This window comes from Gymnoscopelus braueri, assembly GCF_963280865.1.
Source record: "Gymnoscopelus braueri genome assembly, chromosome: 12".
NCBI classification, from domain to species: Eukaryota; Metazoa; Chordata; class Actinopteri; order Myctophiformes; family Myctophidae; genus Gymnoscopelus; species Gymnoscopelus braueri.
Genome location: NC_137614.1, coordinates 40,820,488 through 40,837,987, shown reverse-complemented (window position 1 = coordinate 40,837,987; position 17,500 = coordinate 40,820,488). Strand labels below are relative to the sequence as shown.

The window sequence follows — 17,500 nt, the reverse complement described above, 5'->3', positions numbered from 1 at the left end:
GCTATGGCAATCAATTGAAAAAGGCTAAATTTGAACAGGTACTGTATAACTTATGCCCCCGTTTGGCGTACTGTATGTGTCTCCTCATGACAAACGACTTTGCCACTTTGACCTATGACCTCTCTGACCCTTAGATCTTCCGCCATTTGAAATGATATGAAAAACAGTCAAATTCTATCTCCTCCTGAGGCTTTGAGCAATCTGCGCGAAACTTTCTACACAATATCCACAAACCCAGTTGGAATAAAGTTTGTACGTGAAAAAATGAAGCCTCCAGGAGCCAATGAATATTGCAGTTTCGTTAAATTACACAAACTCTCACCTTGGCCATTTGAACCACATTGGGGAATTCAGTCAGACAGGAGATGGGGATGACATCGTGGTACGTTTTCAACTTGGTCCTAAGGGAATGACAAAGCAATCATCACGCTTTCAAAGTTAAATAATGCCAAGCAACATTTCCCCGTTAAAGCTACAATCGTTAGTTATTTGAACCAATCTGTATGGTAGAGTACAATATAACTAGTAGACAGTACATATGCAGTGGTAGGAGGAGGTCTCCCTGCTCTTCCATTGAGACATTTAGACCCTGGTGTCGGGTAGGACACCTACTGGTTGAATGTCAATAAAGTTATTTGAAGCAGACAGCGGACCGGATTAGACACTAGATCCACAGCAGCCATCTTTATTGTAGTTCAGACATCAATGCATCAAACACCCTCTCCATCAAGGGAGGGAGACAACGGACACTTATAAAAAAACTGTCTATGTGTAATGTGCATCTTTGTCATGATACATTGATAAGAAGACAGATGGAGCTAAAGACAGATGACGGCAGATCTAAAGCAGAGGGGGGTGTGTGTGTGTGGGGGGGGGGGGGGGGCGGGGGTTAAGCGTTGTGCAACATGTGACGTGTGGTGGTACCGTAGCAGTAGACGGAGGTGTTCCTGGTCACCAATCACGTCGTACTTCATTGAGAAGATCAGATGTCCCAGGATGTTGTCCACTGAGTAGTAATTAAAGTGCTCCTGATGGTACAGAGCAAGGACATGATATCAGTACGACTCACATGTCAGCACGAATGCCCACACGTACGCACGCACGTGCACGTACGCACGCACACGCACACACACACACACACATGCACACACACACACACACACACACTAGTGAACATGAAAACGAAAGCCTTGATGCATCGACTTTTACATATAAGTCAATTATTTTTAAGCCTTTTTTTCTCCCAATTTTTTCGCTATGCCAATTAATCCTGCACTGATGTTGTACCCTACTGGCTCACCTGCCAGTCAGGAGCCCCCACCAGGAGGACGTAGGGCCTCTATATACTAATCCTCCCAATCAGAATTCCAGTCAGAGAGCCTGTACGTGCAGTGACAAAAATAACCCAATTATGCTCGTATAGATGCTCGGCCAAACCGGATGGATTGGAAACCTTACACTTCGCGGTGGTGGGCAGGTACTTTACCCCTGCGCCACCCATACTTTGCCATATCGGTCTGATGTATGTATCTTTTAGCTCCTTTCTGCTACCGTACATGCAGGTATCCGGACAAAAAGGACATTTTGCAAAGTTAAGATACAGTAAGTTATTTAGGCAATACGAGGCAATGGCCAATTCACAGTAGGCGTGTCTCTAAAGTTTAGAGTTTAATCAGACATACTGCAGTCTTCTTCACCAAGAACAAAAGTACTTCACAGCTCTTGCCTGCAACTGTACCAGCAAGACCATTTGCTCATTATGATGCTGCTGTGCAAACAGGTGGCAAAGCACTAAGTCTTTAGTGTTACGGCGAGGCTGGTCCCGGTAACTCTGCTGGGATTCAGTTATTGCAATTGATTTGCAAAACATGTATACGTATATCGCTGAAAATAGCCAACCTACAAGCCTATGACCTTCAAGCTGAGCTGTGAGCTCTATGTTACTGCCGTTGCTGCTATGACGCTGAATTTCCCCGCGAAGATCTGGTGGCCACAATGGGAACAAGTCCCCTGGATTTTTTTGTGTTATCCTTTTAAGTCTAAATGTCTGACTGTGCCTCGTGCCGTTTACATTCTGTTTAATAAATTATTCAATCAATCAATCTTACTGTATATTATTACCAGTATTAATTTAATAATAATAATAATACATTTTATTTATAACGCACTTTACATTCTTACGAATCTCAGAGTGCTACAATTAAAAGCAAGGTATAAAAACAGCATAGGCAACAAAACAATTATAATAGACCCAACTAGGCTAAACTAAGAGCCAAAATTTAGAAATTAAAACTTAATACGAAAAACAAACAAAGTCCATAAAAATTAGAAAAATTCTTTTTTTAAAAGGTAGGTTTTTAGTCCATTTTTAAAAGCATCAGTGGACTGTGGTGCTCTCAGGTGGTCTGGGAGGGCATTCCACAGACATGGGACTGTGTGACAGAAGGCCCGGTCGCCCATGGTGCGGAGGTTGGTGTCAGGGACAACAAGAATGTTGGTGTGATACAAAGTGAGACTGAGTACTTATTCTGGGGGAAAATTCACCAAAGATCTACAAGCTCACAACGTGTCGCTGTGAGCTTGTAGATTGGATATTTTTGGCGAAGAGATTTGGTGTAGATGAAAAAAAGTGGTCCAAGTACAGTTGTAACTCAGGTATGCTTAACTACAGTAAGAATAGAGGGTTTAAGTGGTTAAAGCCACAAGGTGTGTTGCAGACAGAGGCTGACCTTGCCCAGGAAGTGTTTGCGGTAGAGCTTAGCGGTGGGGTTGCTCTCCAGCTTGGTGCGGGTGCCGGGGGAGGGGGGGCGGAGACGCTCGGGGTCCGTGGTGTTACCCAGTTCATGGTTCATCCCCTCGATCCAGTAGCCTCCGAACTGGGGCAGGAGGATGAGAGGAAACGGGGTCGTTCTGCCCAGCACCTGTCCCAGTATAGAGAACATTGAAAGGTTGGCGGGGTGGCAATAAAGCCCGAGTTATACTTAGTTGTGTGCGGCCCCTGAAAATAGCCAGTCTAGAAGCTCACAACCCGTCACAGTGCGATGCATTGTGAGCATGTAGATCTGCTAATTTTTTTTTATTTTTTTTTTATTTTTTTATAATTTTTATCCCACGATTTTGTAACCCATATTTTTTCACCCAGTGCCAATTGCCTACGTAATCCTGGGCGCTACTCTCCCTCTGCCAGCCTAGGGAGAGCCCAAGCTGAAGCTCATGCCTCCTTCAATGCATGAGGAGCAAGCAGGCCGCTTCTTATCACCCGACAGGGGGGAGGTTCCCTGGCTAGACGTAGCGCGTGGAAGGAACACGTTATTCCAACCAGTTCCTTTCCCCTCCATCAGGCGCCCTGGCTGACCAGGGGGAGGCAGTATAGTGACCAGGATTACTGCATGTTTTTGTGAGGGTATTAACTACCCTAGGAGACACGGGGAGAACATGCAAACTCCACACAGAAAGGCCCTTTCACCAACCCCACCTAGGGTATGGGCACTGATGACGCGGAGGAGAGAACACGCCCCCAGCGCCCACAGCGTCCCCGGCGGGAATTGAACCCAGGACCTTCTAGCTGTGAGGCGACAGCGCTACCGACTGCGCCACCGTGCCCCCTAGATCTGCTATTATAACCCTTAATAGAACTGAGTCATATAAGGTGAGCAGAGCAGGGTGACTTTTATGAGAGAATACATGATTTCATCAACAGATGAAAATGAGGGTGAAATTGAGGCTAAACATTTCTGATTGCACAGGTTCTACTGGTGTCGTGTATTACTGTGATGAATAAGCTTACCTCATGAACACTAGGGTAAGGAATGTAGTCTTCCTCTGTCTGAGGAAGAAAGAAAGGAAAAAATGACTTGATTCATCAAAGCATTAAAGTGCCCACAAAGCCCTGTTATACATTAATGGAAGCTACTTTAGAATAATTACAGAATAATTGCACTCTGAAATGACCCATGATTCAACTAACAAGACATTAACTTAGATCAATATTTCCATTCCGTATCACAAAGAAATGCCAAGATAGTGGACAAGCTGAATGGTAAAAGATGCACAGGCAGTTTAAAATAACACTCCTCTGACATAAACGTATGAGCTGTTTAGGTTATAGGTAGGTAGGTTGTCTAAAGGCTGCTACATTCAAATATCTTCATAGCATGTACAGTATGAACTTGAAGCTCTGCTAGCATTGTGATAGTGGCTACATTTAACCCATTCAATCCGGGAACACATCTCTGTCATTTTAGATTTCTTTGGCTATTCAAAGATATACAAGCTCATACAAGCTTCATTGAGATGGGGGTCCGCGGCCAAATACATATCATTTTGGGTGGTCCTTCACATTGAGACAAGTTTGAGAACCACTGATATTATAGCAACATAAGTTTAAAAAAAAATAACTGTTAGGATTTAGAAGACATTTGTAGAATCCCCAGAAGCAAAGATTTGAGTTAGAAATGTTTGCTTTAAAAAACATTATATTAAAAGATTTGCACACATTTTCAAAAATTTTCAAAAATAGCAGATATACAAGCTCACAGTGCCACGCTATGAGCATGTAGATCTGCTATTTTAGAAAAATCTTGAAAATGTGTGCATTTTTGAATAGCCAAAGTATAAAATAATGGTTGCAGCTAAAATCTAAAATGACACAGATGTGTTCCCAGATTGAGAGCGTAACAGGGTAACATGGGTTATCTTGTTACGGTGTGTGTGTGTGTGTGTGTGTGTGTGTGTGTGTGTGTGTGTGTGTGTGTGTGTGTGTGTGTGTGTGTGTGTGTTAAAGAAAGAAGAATCCTACTTTGAGAATGGGAGGGAATGCACATCTCTGCTCATCCATCCTGTTGCCCTGGGAGAGAAGAAAGTGAAAGAGAGAGAGAGAGAGAGAGAGAGAGAGAGAGAGAGAGAGAGAGAGAGAGAGAGAGAGAAAGGGAGAGAGCGTTGTCTCATTCTTATGCACCACCACAGCGTAACCCATCAGGTCTGCATTCCAAACACACACAAACATAAATCTCCTTGGATTGTGGATTTGTACACTCAATTATTTATTAGCATCGATTCATAACTAACAAGTTGTACTTATCAGAAAAGCACAGAGAGGAAACTGTTAGTCCGTTTCATTATTGTTAGATAAGTCATCGGGATTATCAGCAGATAACAGAGCAAAGTCTGACGACGCAGGGAGAGTATTAGGACAGACAGACAGTTAAAGGATGTTAATGAGTAGTCAGTGTGAAACTGAATTAATGAAACCCTGGAGAGTCATTCAAGAAGATGTGGTGCAGAAGCAGCATCCCTAAAATACTAGATACTCATAGGTTCTGAGGTGTGTGTGTGTGCGTGCTTGTGTGCGTGTGCGTGTGTGTATGCATCTGTGTGGAGAGAGAGAAATTGAGAGAAAATGGCAGGCAGGGTTACTGTGAACAAAATGCAATCTGAAATAGTGTAAAAGCAGAAATGGGCATGTCTCATTGCAACCTCCTGACTTAACCGTTCAAATTCAAGACATTTTAGGGCATTAACAGCTGTATCACCTTATAGTACAGGAAAAGAGAAACCCTCATTGTTTATGCACATTTTGACTTAGGAATGACTGACTTTAAGACTTTACAAGTTTTCATGACCAAACATTTCATGAAAAGAGATGGAAATGCAGCAAGGGCTGGATTTAAGTGTGACAGATAAGCGTGGTATCTCAGATATGATCGCATTCTCTCTGAAATACTGTATAAGGCTCCTCCAAACATCCGCACTACAGATGTGCGAAGGATCGCTATACCACCGCTATACCACCGACAGACAGACAGACATGTGTGCGTGCATCTGTGTGGAGACTGGAGAGAGAGAAATTGGTATTGAAGGACTGTGTCTTGCTCTCTCCTCGCATCACTGAAGCTGAACAATCATTGCAAATGGCAAATTTCTCGTCACTTTCAGAGTCTTTGAATTAATTTCACACTGCAGTCATCGTCTCCTGTGTAGGTAGGTTAACACAACCAGTTTTTCCCCCCCCAACATGTTCCATTCCACCAACGCACAACAGATTGGGAATAATTTGGACTCATTTTTAAGTAATTATAGTATTATATAAACACACTAAATGTGTTGTGGACTATATGCAAACCACCCAGACCAATGACAAGCGACATTCTTCTGCATTTCAGAGAACACCCGTTAAGTGCCTAAATTTGTATGAATTTTATGTATGACATTAAAATATTTATCAAACTTATTTCCATGACTTTTCCAAACCTTTCCAGGCCTGGACAAGTCCAAAATATTCCACGACTTTCCATGATTGACTAAACCCTGTACATCATTATTCATCAACAGGGTCTCAGTGGAAGCAATAGAGCTAATATTTGCTCTCTTGCACATAATTAACATGCAGTGTGTAAATAATTTTCTCTTTCATCAAATGACTGCTTTCATGTGACTTGAATGTGAATATGTGGTTCTTATACTGTAGCAGTGTAGCACCCGGAAAGAAAAAATATGTCTGTTTAGATGATAAGCTGTATCAGAAAATGTCTGAGGCTGTGTTGTGTTGTGCTGTGCTTGTCAAGAGGCGGACAGGTTAGTCAAGAGGCTGGTTTGGCGAGAAGGGCCAACTGAGCCATGTTAAGAATAAGAGAATCGCAAACGCATATCGCCTTACCTGCATCTTCTCAATCATTGCAAATAAATCTGGTGTCTAGAAAGAGAGGAGAGCGAGATGAGGTGGCCATTAACACTTGTTGAGTTGGTGAGTTTGTGTTGATTGCTTCTGCAGTTTCAGTGCGAGGGAATCCGAGGACTGTGGTGTGATCTCACTTTTCACACAGGCTTTGTGGAACACCATGAATAAAAAAAAATTGTAACACTTTTTTTCACTCCATCACAACACAACTGTTGTTGGCAAATTCAATTCGACTAAATCGTGTGTCGGAATCTGAAGCTGTTTCAATTCCATTTCCTTCACATCATTATCACCACCACAGCAGTATCACTGCTCCTAAAAGAAAGCTTCTAAAGCAATGTTTTAACTTCACAACACGCGTTGTGCGTTTGTAGATCGGCTATTTTTGCCGTTTTGAAAATGTGAGTACATTCTTTAAAACTTGCTGGCATGCTCAAAATAAGGGACGCCGGTTTAAAGTGCTTAGCCTGTCTGTGGGTTGTATAAATATTAAACCAATGAAAAGCATTAACAGGAGCTTGTGACTAATAATAATAACTACATGGAATCCATTGGAACGCAGGTTATTTTTTCCATTTCCTGAAAAGGTTATGGACATACTGTAAAAGGTTTCCACCCGACGGCGATGAGATAAACAGTATATAGACCTTTATTGATCCTGCAGGAAATTCAGTTTCCATAGCACCCAGCACCGCAGTAAGGATGAAAGAAAGATACAGGTAAGGGTAGAGAACAAGTACAGAATAAGTAGTAGGGTAACACTAGTAGACACTAGTTAAAACACTAGTTAAACCAGGAGTATTCAATGTTTTTCAGGCCAGGGTCCCCTTGATGAAGCAGGGACATACTGAATAAAATTGTGTTGCAGATTCAACCTTTTCAAAGATTTCATAGCTTCATAGACTTGTTTGACAGCACTATCAGTGTTGTGTAAATTCATGTTTGTTTGTTTGTTATCTCTTCTATTATGCTGGATTCATGTTAATGTGTATTTTCAGATATCTAACAACTTAAACGCTCAATACTTGGTTCACTCTTTTTTTCCCCTCTACACCAAACCTCTTTGCCGAAAATAGCTGATCTACAAGCTTACAATGCTTCACGCTGTGACGTGTTGTGAGCTTGTAGATCTGCTATTTTCCGCGAAAGTCCCCCCAGAATAGGGATGGTAGGGTTCAAGTGGTTAACGTAAAAAACAAAACAAAAAGTTCCTGTCACGTAAAGATTTGGCGCCCAGACCCCCTGTTAAACACCAGTTAACACCAGTTAAGAGAAAGCGGAGGGAAATGGCAAATGGTTTCATAAATGTATCACGAAACACAGTAACGACATTAATGTGATTTATGTAAAGCAGCGTTTCACCTGACTCAGAGCCTGTATGATCTCTGTCCCTTCCCCCCCGCTGACTCTCCATGCCGTTTCATGTCATGTGTGAGCAACCCGACATGCCATGGCAAAACATGTCAGCTCCTATCTACTGTAGCTCTGTGGCAAGTCAGCCGCAGCGATTTGTTTACACACTCGGAAGATTATCCTGCTAATTTGCATGCTGAAAAGGTTGACATTCAGCAGGGCGATTTCACTGGCTAGTAATCAGTGGCAGAGAAGTGGCAAAAGAAGACCACGGAACTATGGGAACGTCAAGTCTAAAGTGGTGCGGTATGCAGGCTGAAAGGAACTTTCAGTCAAGGCTGACGCAGTCCAACAGTTTGTGTACAGAGCAATATTGTCTTAGCCTTCCAGTGTGGTTATGAGTAAAGTCCTCCGCCATGTGCAAACAACAGTCTGTTTCAAACCCTAAAGGCAAACACCCCCTGGCTGCTCTCAGCAACGCTGGCCACAGGGAGTAGAACGGAACCAGAGGCACAAAGGTTAAGTCACATGGTGTTAATCCCAGAAGCTGTTTTAGCCACTTAATTGTGTCATGAGATCCGGCCGGACACAGTTTGAATTCATAAAACGTTGATGCTCAAACCATATCAAACGACCACAGAATTATGACCGCACAGTATGTTACATTGTTGGGTTTTGGCTCTTAAGATGTCTGACGGTCGATCAGTCTAGCGCTTTGTTTCCAAACAATAATACTATTTGTTACTCGAGACCATCCTTAGGTCAAAATGTTCACTTTCACTCAAGATATATCAAAAGTTAATGAATGGATTACCATGAAACTTGCCGAGAGCATGTTCATGATCCATGGAGGATGAACCCTTTTATGCAGAACAAGGGACAATTGTTGTATAATTGTTGTATAATTATACACCACAAATAAAGTTATCGTCCTGTATAGCCTACGGACGGAGGAGGTATGAATAGTTCCACTTGTCTTCTGCTTTAAAGGGCACTATGTAACTCATTTTTAGTAATGGATATTTATTTAATTTCACATTGAAACCTTTGCTGTTGTTCACAATATGAGATATTCCTTCAATGAATAACAGCCCCAGCCTGTTGGGTTTAAGGAGTAGCACGGCCTCCAGAGGCCATGCTGCTCTCAGCTAGATGAACCATTAAATGGTACAGTGTACCATTTAATTTATACTGTAAATAGTACAGTAGTATGATATACAATAAGTAGTACTACAGATATTCCCCCAACAGACTTATTTGAATAAGTAATAGCACAGCATCAAATACTCCAACCTCAATTTGAAGAGCAAGTTTTCAAAGCGTCTGCGTAGCATGATTCCAACTAATTCCCTACTGTAAATGCTACTTACATGCCTGGTCTTTCTCCGATGCTCCCTTGGATAATGGCATTGGATGGGGTGACTTTGAGCCATTTTTAGCTGGAACGTGCCCCCCCAAAAAACAAAAAAAACAAACGTGCCCTCAGGTAGAAAGGCTCAAAGTGAGTGAGCAGCGCAGGTTCAGGTGTCCTGTACAAGACCGGCACACCGAAAGCTGTGTCTCTGTCCCGCTCTGGACGGATGGACGCGTTCCACCGTCACATCCATGGTAGAACTGCATCCCCTGTCAGTCGCTGTGTCCATGACTGACAGAGGATCAGATCAAACACCACAGAGGTCCCTGTGCTGCCTGTTTGTTCTGTGATTATCTGTGAGGTAAGCGGGCATGTGTCTCAGGTTACATTGCATATCAGAAGAATATATGCACATCCCTTAGCAGGTGCCGTGCTGTAGAATATACATTTGAAGAACATGAACTGTACAAGCCTTGTTTAATGGACAATGCTTGATGCAATACTTGGGCTGTACATGATCCCCTCCGTTTTCCCATCACTTCGCCGAAAATAGGCGATCTACAAGCTCACAAGGCGTTACAACGCCTTGTGAGCTTGTAAATCGGCTATTGTTCACCCCAGAATAGGGACGCTAGGGTTCATGTGGTTAAAATAAACGCTGACCTGATTAAACATTGTCCGCTAAACAAGTGTTGGAGCAGTAATGTGTGCAGGTTATTTGTCTCTTATCTCACGCTGAATTGCCCTCATTGGAAGCTCTACAATACTGCTCTCTGTGTCTCTCTGACTGGCTTTGGGGAAAGTCTGGGAACAGCAAAACAACGCTCTCTCTTTCTCTGTCTCTGTCTCTGTAACTCTCTCTATATCTCATGCCTTTCTGTCTCTCTCTCGCTCTGTCTGCGTCTCTTTCACAGACATACCACACTACGCTTATACAGTAACACACTGGCAGATAGAACAGAACAGATTTACTGTACTGTATAAATGGCACTGAGAGAGGGAGAGAGACAGACAGACAGACAGACAGACAGACAGACAGACAGACAGACAGACAGACAGACAGACAGACAGACAGACAGACAGAGGGAGGTGAGAGACAGACACATTTTTGGAGAGAAGCAGAAGTTCTTCTAGAAAGAAGGAAATATCAAACTGTGAAAGTGAACAGAACAGAGGTGGGGGATGGGGGGATGATGCAGTGAATGTCCTCATTAAGACCTTACTGACAACAAAAAGAGTAAGGTTTGTCCTCAGCAAAAGAAGCACAATAACTGAGCAATAACTTCTGTCCTCCACACACACCAACACAGTCTGAAAACGTAGGATCTGCTTAGGTATAAATGTTTTACTACTGACTGATGGTATATTGTTCATTATACGATGTCGCTGTTGATCGACTGTAAATGATCCATTTACTGTACATACTATATTATCTGTGTGCAGGCTGGTTGATGGTGTACACATAATAGCCTCATATCCATATCCTGTCAATAGACTACATACCGTGTATATCTTCAATGACAAAAAGATGTACTGTATGTTCATATCACTGGTGATAGCTTGTACATTATACTTACACCTATAGACCTGGAACGCATCTGTGTCACTTTAGATTTCTTTGCCACGCTATGAGCTTGTAGATCTGCTATTTTTGAAAAATCTTGAAAACAAATGTTTTCGATTTTTTTCAAAAAAACTCAGGATTTCGAAAAAGAAATTAAGAATCGCCTCAGGTCTTAATGGGTTATATTAGGTCTGTCTCTTTATCTATCTTAGTCACAGCTAGCTCATTAATGTCAGTGACATAGTACAGTATAAAGCATCCTTTTTTATATGGTAATATAAGTGTAGTATATTGAAAATGACCAATAGCCATGTCTACAAATAATGTACTATTTTTTTACTTCTTGATAAACAGGCTCAGAATTCCATCTGGAATAATGTTACAATTACAGTAGTTAATCTAATACATTTTGTTGATGAGTCATGCGTGCTGGAGCTTGAGCTGGCTTGATGTGTGCTAACTATGAATAATGATGGTTGATTTGTGTGAACAGTGTGTGTGTGTGCGTGTGCGTGTGCGTGTGTGTGTGTTGGGGGGGGGTCTGTTAGCTGCTGCTAGGGCTGGGCAATGACTTCAAATAAATATCACCATTATTTCAAACTTTTCCCTCGATTACAATTAGGGTGCGTTCGGAAATAAAGCACTGAGCACACTGGCCAATACAAACTATGAGGCGAGTGTGCTCCGGTGCGCAATTCCGAACGCACCCTTAATGAGCGATTTTTTTAAACAGTGAAAATAGAAGATCTACAAGTTCTAAATCTGCTATTTTTGTACGACACCATTGCAGAATGAAGTATAATCCAGGGTTAAGTGTTTAATCAGATGATTACCCTACATGAGCAAGATTAAGTCGTTTATTGGTTCTAAATGTCGGTTTCGGATAATACTGTATTTACACATATTGATATTAATTCCCTGTATTCTGACTTAGTGATCACGGAACCTGTTGGGGTTAATTGCAGATTGACCTGGTTTTATCAGTGATCTGATTAAAGTGATACTGTACATCCTCTAATCCTTCAATGCTCTTTCTGTTCACCGATCCATCTGCATCTGTTCATCTCATCCATTTGCTCTTCATCTCCCAATCAAAGTGTAGTCATTAACGAATACCAGTTAAAGTTCAAATATTTGTCGGGTTTAACTTGGGTGTTGAGGACAGGCTCTTGCGGTAGTAATGTAAATATTTGCTTATGTCCGATGACTAATCTACTGCATACATGCAACTGGCTGCATATCGATTATAAAAAATTAAGCAGCAGAATAAACATACAGTAGCTTCAGTGCTGGTGTAAGTGGAATTTGCTGGATCTCATACCAGAATAACAATTATGTCAGTATCTGGGATTCGTTTTTGAATAAAGCCATGAACATTTACCTTTCGACTGGTAATGTGTGTGGAATGTCATCCAAAGATCTACACCACCAACCAACCAGGACTAAAGGGTAGTGTGGACCATAAAGCTTTAGCTTTAGATTTATGCTTCACTGAGACTGGAATGTCTACATGTGAATTGAATTGCCTTCTTGCGTTTGTATTGTAAAACCTATTCTTACAGTACATTTATTTTTATTACATATTTTACCTCACATACAGTAGAGCAGTGGTTCTCAACCTTTTCTGGATCAGGACCCACTTGAAAATCTTGAAAGTGTTCACGGCCCACCCATCTGACCTAAAGTGGTATATTGGCTATCACTAATCTATGACGTCAGCAAAGATCCTTAATATACAATGATCCGCCATACATACTTTTCCACTACTGTAGGTATGACATGGTACACAAATGGTTTCCTAAGTGGGTGTGGTTTCCACACTGCGCTCTCACACACACACACACACGCACACGCACACGCACACGCACACGCACGTGAAAACATAATCTCCACCTCCTCACCTGGTGGAGATAATGAAAAATACAAAACTACAGTATAATAACGCACTTTGAGCTCACCTCTCTTCATTTCCTAAAGCCTGATTTACTTGTTTTTGCGCCGGTGTCTTGCACCAAAAATACTAAAAAAGCTCACAACGCGTCACACTGCCACACAAAACTAAGTCCCAAAAATACCCTTAGCAGAATATCCTGGCTCTCGCTTCAGATGATAACAACTGCCAAAAGGTAGAACTGAAGATTTTTAATTTCCAAAATACATGTGACATTTTATGGAAATGAGCTTTCCTTTTTCACAGACAAGAGGTTCAGGATCATCAGGTAGTTTAGTGCAGTGGTACTCAACCTTTTCAGGCCACGACCGCTCCCCCCCAGAATCATGTGGGGACCAGTCGCGACCCAAAGGTTGAGAACCACTGGTTTAGTGCTTGTGGAACTAAACAGCTTTAGAGGCAGGTTTAAAGATATGGCAAAATTTGCTAACCACAGCGACGAACTTGAATTTTTGTTGGCAGTGAAAACAAAATAGCATTTTAGCATAGGTAAACCTAACAACACATTCAGATTTTACACAGAGTCGTTCGACACAGCTATTATCCACGGCATCCGTATTCTGGGGAAAACGTTCGCAGAAAATAGCAGGTTGAGGTTATCTTGTCGACACACACACACACAACGTAAGAAGGTGCACAGACCAGATGAATAGAGACAGCTCACAAAGATCACGAGGTGAAAGGTCATACAGCGGACCAAGCCCTGGTTCAAAGTTCAAGCCCATCCCCCTACCCTACAGTATGCCAGCAGCATGTGTGGTGGTCTTCCTACCTTGTGGAGAAGTGAGACGCTGAACGGGAGCGTGGGCTGGACACACGGTGGATCTAGTGTGGTGGAGATGCGGGGCTCAGCCCCATCTTGTTTCCTGGAATGAAAAAAAAAGGAGAACATTCAGGCAGATTGAAGGAAGCACTCCGCTAGGGCTGTCACTCACCATCATGAAATCATTGCCGACGATTACACAATTGTATTTTTGGCATCGAACACTGGAACATACAAAATACAAATGACATTTGTTTGCCTTTTAGGCTTTGTAAACATGAGTTCAGTTTACACAGCCTCAGCGAGTTTGTGTGACATCCTTCTCTTGCACTATAACACCACTACACACCTGTTCCATCTCATTTGCAGTGCCTGGTATCCTCTGTCAGGACCCATCAATCAGAATAGACAGTTTCCTCCAGGTGAAAATGGAATGACTCCCCCAAGATGGATTTATTAGTTTTAAGTCTAAAATCTCGCTGTCACCAATGACTAGAGCCAAACAGCCAAACAAAGAGGCGAGAAGTAAAGTTGCATTCATCAATATCATCCAATGATATTAATTCATGACATTCTTAAAAGCATTGCTGAAAACAAACGCCAACACCGTTCTCAAAGGAAATGTCAACTCATCTCTTCTGTGCCTGTCGGCAGTTCCATTAAAGAGTATTACCTTGGGAGTAAGCTCAAGTGCCTCTAGTCAGACACACTTTAGGGATCTAGGGACACGCTCCCCGCGACTGCCGTTCCATTTAAATACATCTGTCTTCTCGAACCTTGGAGAGTACGGCTGGGAAATTAACTGAAAATATATCGGAACTGACATGAAGAACGTCTAACCGACTTAATCTTGCTGATGTAGGTTAATCGAATAATCGAGCGTTTTGGGTTTTTGAAAATATGGCAACCCTATGTGACCCACGTTTTCTCTCTAGTGTGACACGTCATTTGACAAAGCATTCATTGACCTTTACAGGGTGGTGGGTGGGAGATTGCTGGGCATCGCTCCTGCCAATGTGTTCCCTGCCTCTGCCAGCACTCTCCTCTCCACGCAGCCTCAATAATCAATGCCAACGCTGCATGTAGAGCACTATTGACATTGACAATGATGATGGTGCTCAACAGGCCAGTTCACAAAACAGGGCTTTAATCTATTCCATCTGTATCTCACCGAAAGTCACGTGCGAAGGAAAAACATTCCCGCAGCTCATTAATAATGCAAAACAAGACCAGTACTGAACAAACGAACAACAAACTGCTGGTTAATAACTTTCAATAAGATGAAGAGCAACTCTGCAATCTGCAATCTACAATCTACTTTTCTGTGACACTGTTGTAGATGAAGTAGGGCATTAATTTATGAAGATATGTACAAAGTATGAAAATATGGAGATACAAGGTTTCTACCAGACAGCAAAGATATGATAAGTCTGCTGCTCTAAGGGCATATTGTAGGCCTATACAGCATGCTCTGAGCATAAAGTCAGTAGGAAGGATTGATCAACTCAAAAGGAGTGTACCAACAAACCACACATGAATTCCAGGAAATGATTACTCAGTACCAACCTCTGTTTAAGTGTCAACAGTATCTTAGTGAATTTAAATGTGTAGCTCCAATTAAAGCCACAATCCGGGTCTTGTAACAGAAGACAGGGAGAAATGAGAGTGCTTAATTAAATGGATTGGATGTGGTTCCATTGAGACATTTAGACCCTGGTGTCGGGTAGGACACCTACTGGTTGACAATGTCAATAAAGTTATTTGAAACAGACCACACACCGGATTGAACACCAGATGTATCGCTATCTTCATTGTGGTTCAGACACCGACATCTCTCCGTCAGGACAACAGACATAAAACTTATGGATAGCTTAAGTTAATTGTTTTTACCAGCATGCAATGCGGGCCTACAAAGAGACTCAGCACTAGTCATTTCTCGACATATTGTTTTCGATCATTGGCTGTCCTTTAAGCCAATGGGGATACTTTCCCATACTCTGAACGGGCGGTCTCGTCCTCCCAAGCTATGGTAGACACGCCTCTCGCCTCTAAGGCTACTAATACACGCCTGCCGTCGTATAATACTTCATTATATTAGTGAATGTAAACAAGCTCTACGTATCGTATGTAATTCCTCACATGGGGGCAGTGGCTTGGAATGTCAAGTTATTTTCACATCTACAGTAACATGCTGAGTATATTTGTACTTCATATACAGTATATCTGCAATAGGAGCAGTGCTGGATGTGTGCGTCATATACTGCAGTACAGTACAGTGTGCCATAACATTTAGTCATACAAAGAAACCTTACAACCATGACCAGAAATGTATGGTTTTCTAGAGGTCATCTAAAGAAAAAGCAGTCCAGTTTACCATAATGGTGATGGTGAAGATGATGATGATAATACAGACTTCAGAAAGGACTAACACAATGAAGTTACAAAGTGCTTTACTTTTTTTTTAACAAAATAAGATCATTAACAATAAAACATAAGGTCCACTGAGAGCTAAAGAAAATGTAAGGGAATCAAACATATATTCCAAATGTGTAATTATGGAAAGCCCTGGATAAAAGTGAGCCTTCAGAAGTGATTTAAAAGGAGACACTGAGCTGAGCCTGAAGCTTCTTCTTCTCTTTATTTACATATTCATATGTACATTTCATAGTACTGTTAATGACACTTTCACACTAGTGCCACTTAGTTGTGCACGTGCTAGTGTGCGTGTGCGTGTGCGTGTGCGTGTGTTACGAGTGTGTGTGCCGCAGGGAAATTAAAGTAAAAGTACGTGCCATCAGCTGTTCCACACTATTCGTTAGAACTATCACACTCACACATGGATGGAGGTGGGAGGGTGAATGCATGCGTGCGTGTGCGTGCGTGCGCGTGTATGTGTGTGCATGCATGAATGCAAGATGAGTGAGTGCATGTGTGACTGCACATGCATCTGTCTGGAATGTCAGTGTATGCTGCATGATGCATGAGTGTCTACACAATAATGACAGCATGATAGGAACAGAGGATGACATTCACCATCTTTCTTACCCCGGACTGCCACACTGCATGAATAACAAGACACATCACACCTCCCCCCCATTATTACCAGCCATTCCATCAGCAGAACAGAGTTATGGAGGGGCTCCCAAAGTTTTCCATGCCAAGGACCCCCAAAATACCCATAGCTTTGTGAAATGCTAAGACAAAGAAAATGGCACAAATAGCGGTGACATGTTTCTCGCTATAATTGGAAAAACAGATCAAATAAAGTAAAACACAATTTAAATTCTTTTGAACGCTTTAGATTTTCTTTTTATGACGTGCTAAAATGTGTTTTAATGACGTGCTAAAATTCTGAATTGAAATAAAAAATTTAATTATTTTCTTCGCTGGCGCCCTCTGGTTGTGCCCCCCCCAGTGGTGGAAAGTAACTAAGTACAATTACTTAAGTACTGTACCTAAGTACAATTTTGAGGTACTTGTACTTTACTTGAGTATTTCTGATTTTCAATACTTTTACTTCTATTCCACTACATCTTGGATCCAAACATTGGACTTTTACTCCACTACATGTATTTAAAAACTTTAGTTACTAGTTACTTTGTAGATGTGGATTATTATTACAAAACATACATTAACCACTTCAGCCCTATACATTTCGACCATTTGAAAATAGCCGATCTACAAGCTCACAATGACGCATTGTGAGCTTGTAGATCTGCTATTTTCAAAAGATTTTTATACATTTGAAAACTTGAAATGGGACATTCTGCATAATGAGTACTTTTATTTTTGGTACTTTAAGTACATTTTGATACAATACTTTTGTTGTACTTTTCACT

General features: G+C 41.7%; 1 pseudogene across 1 annotated transcript in view; it reads right to left on the bottom strand.

Annotated features, from left to right (window-relative positions):
- Positions 1–17,500, bottom strand: part of LOC308097273 (rap1 GTPase-activating protein 1-like) — a 70,595-nt pseudogene that overhangs the window by 16,521 nt on the left and 36,574 nt on the right. The window contains exons 3-9 of the transcript XR_013935131.1: positions 13,671–13,764; positions 6,656–6,691; positions 4,799–4,846; positions 3,788–3,826; positions 2,730–2,921; positions 925–1,028; positions 323–401 (exon numbers count right to left, since the gene is read on the bottom strand). The product of XR_013935131.1 is annotated as a rap1 GTPase-activating protein 1-like (transcript). The remainder of the gene's footprint in view (positions 1–322; positions 402–924; positions 1,029–2,729; positions 2,922–3,787; positions 3,827–4,798; positions 4,847–6,655; positions 6,692–13,670; positions 13,765–17,500) is intronic.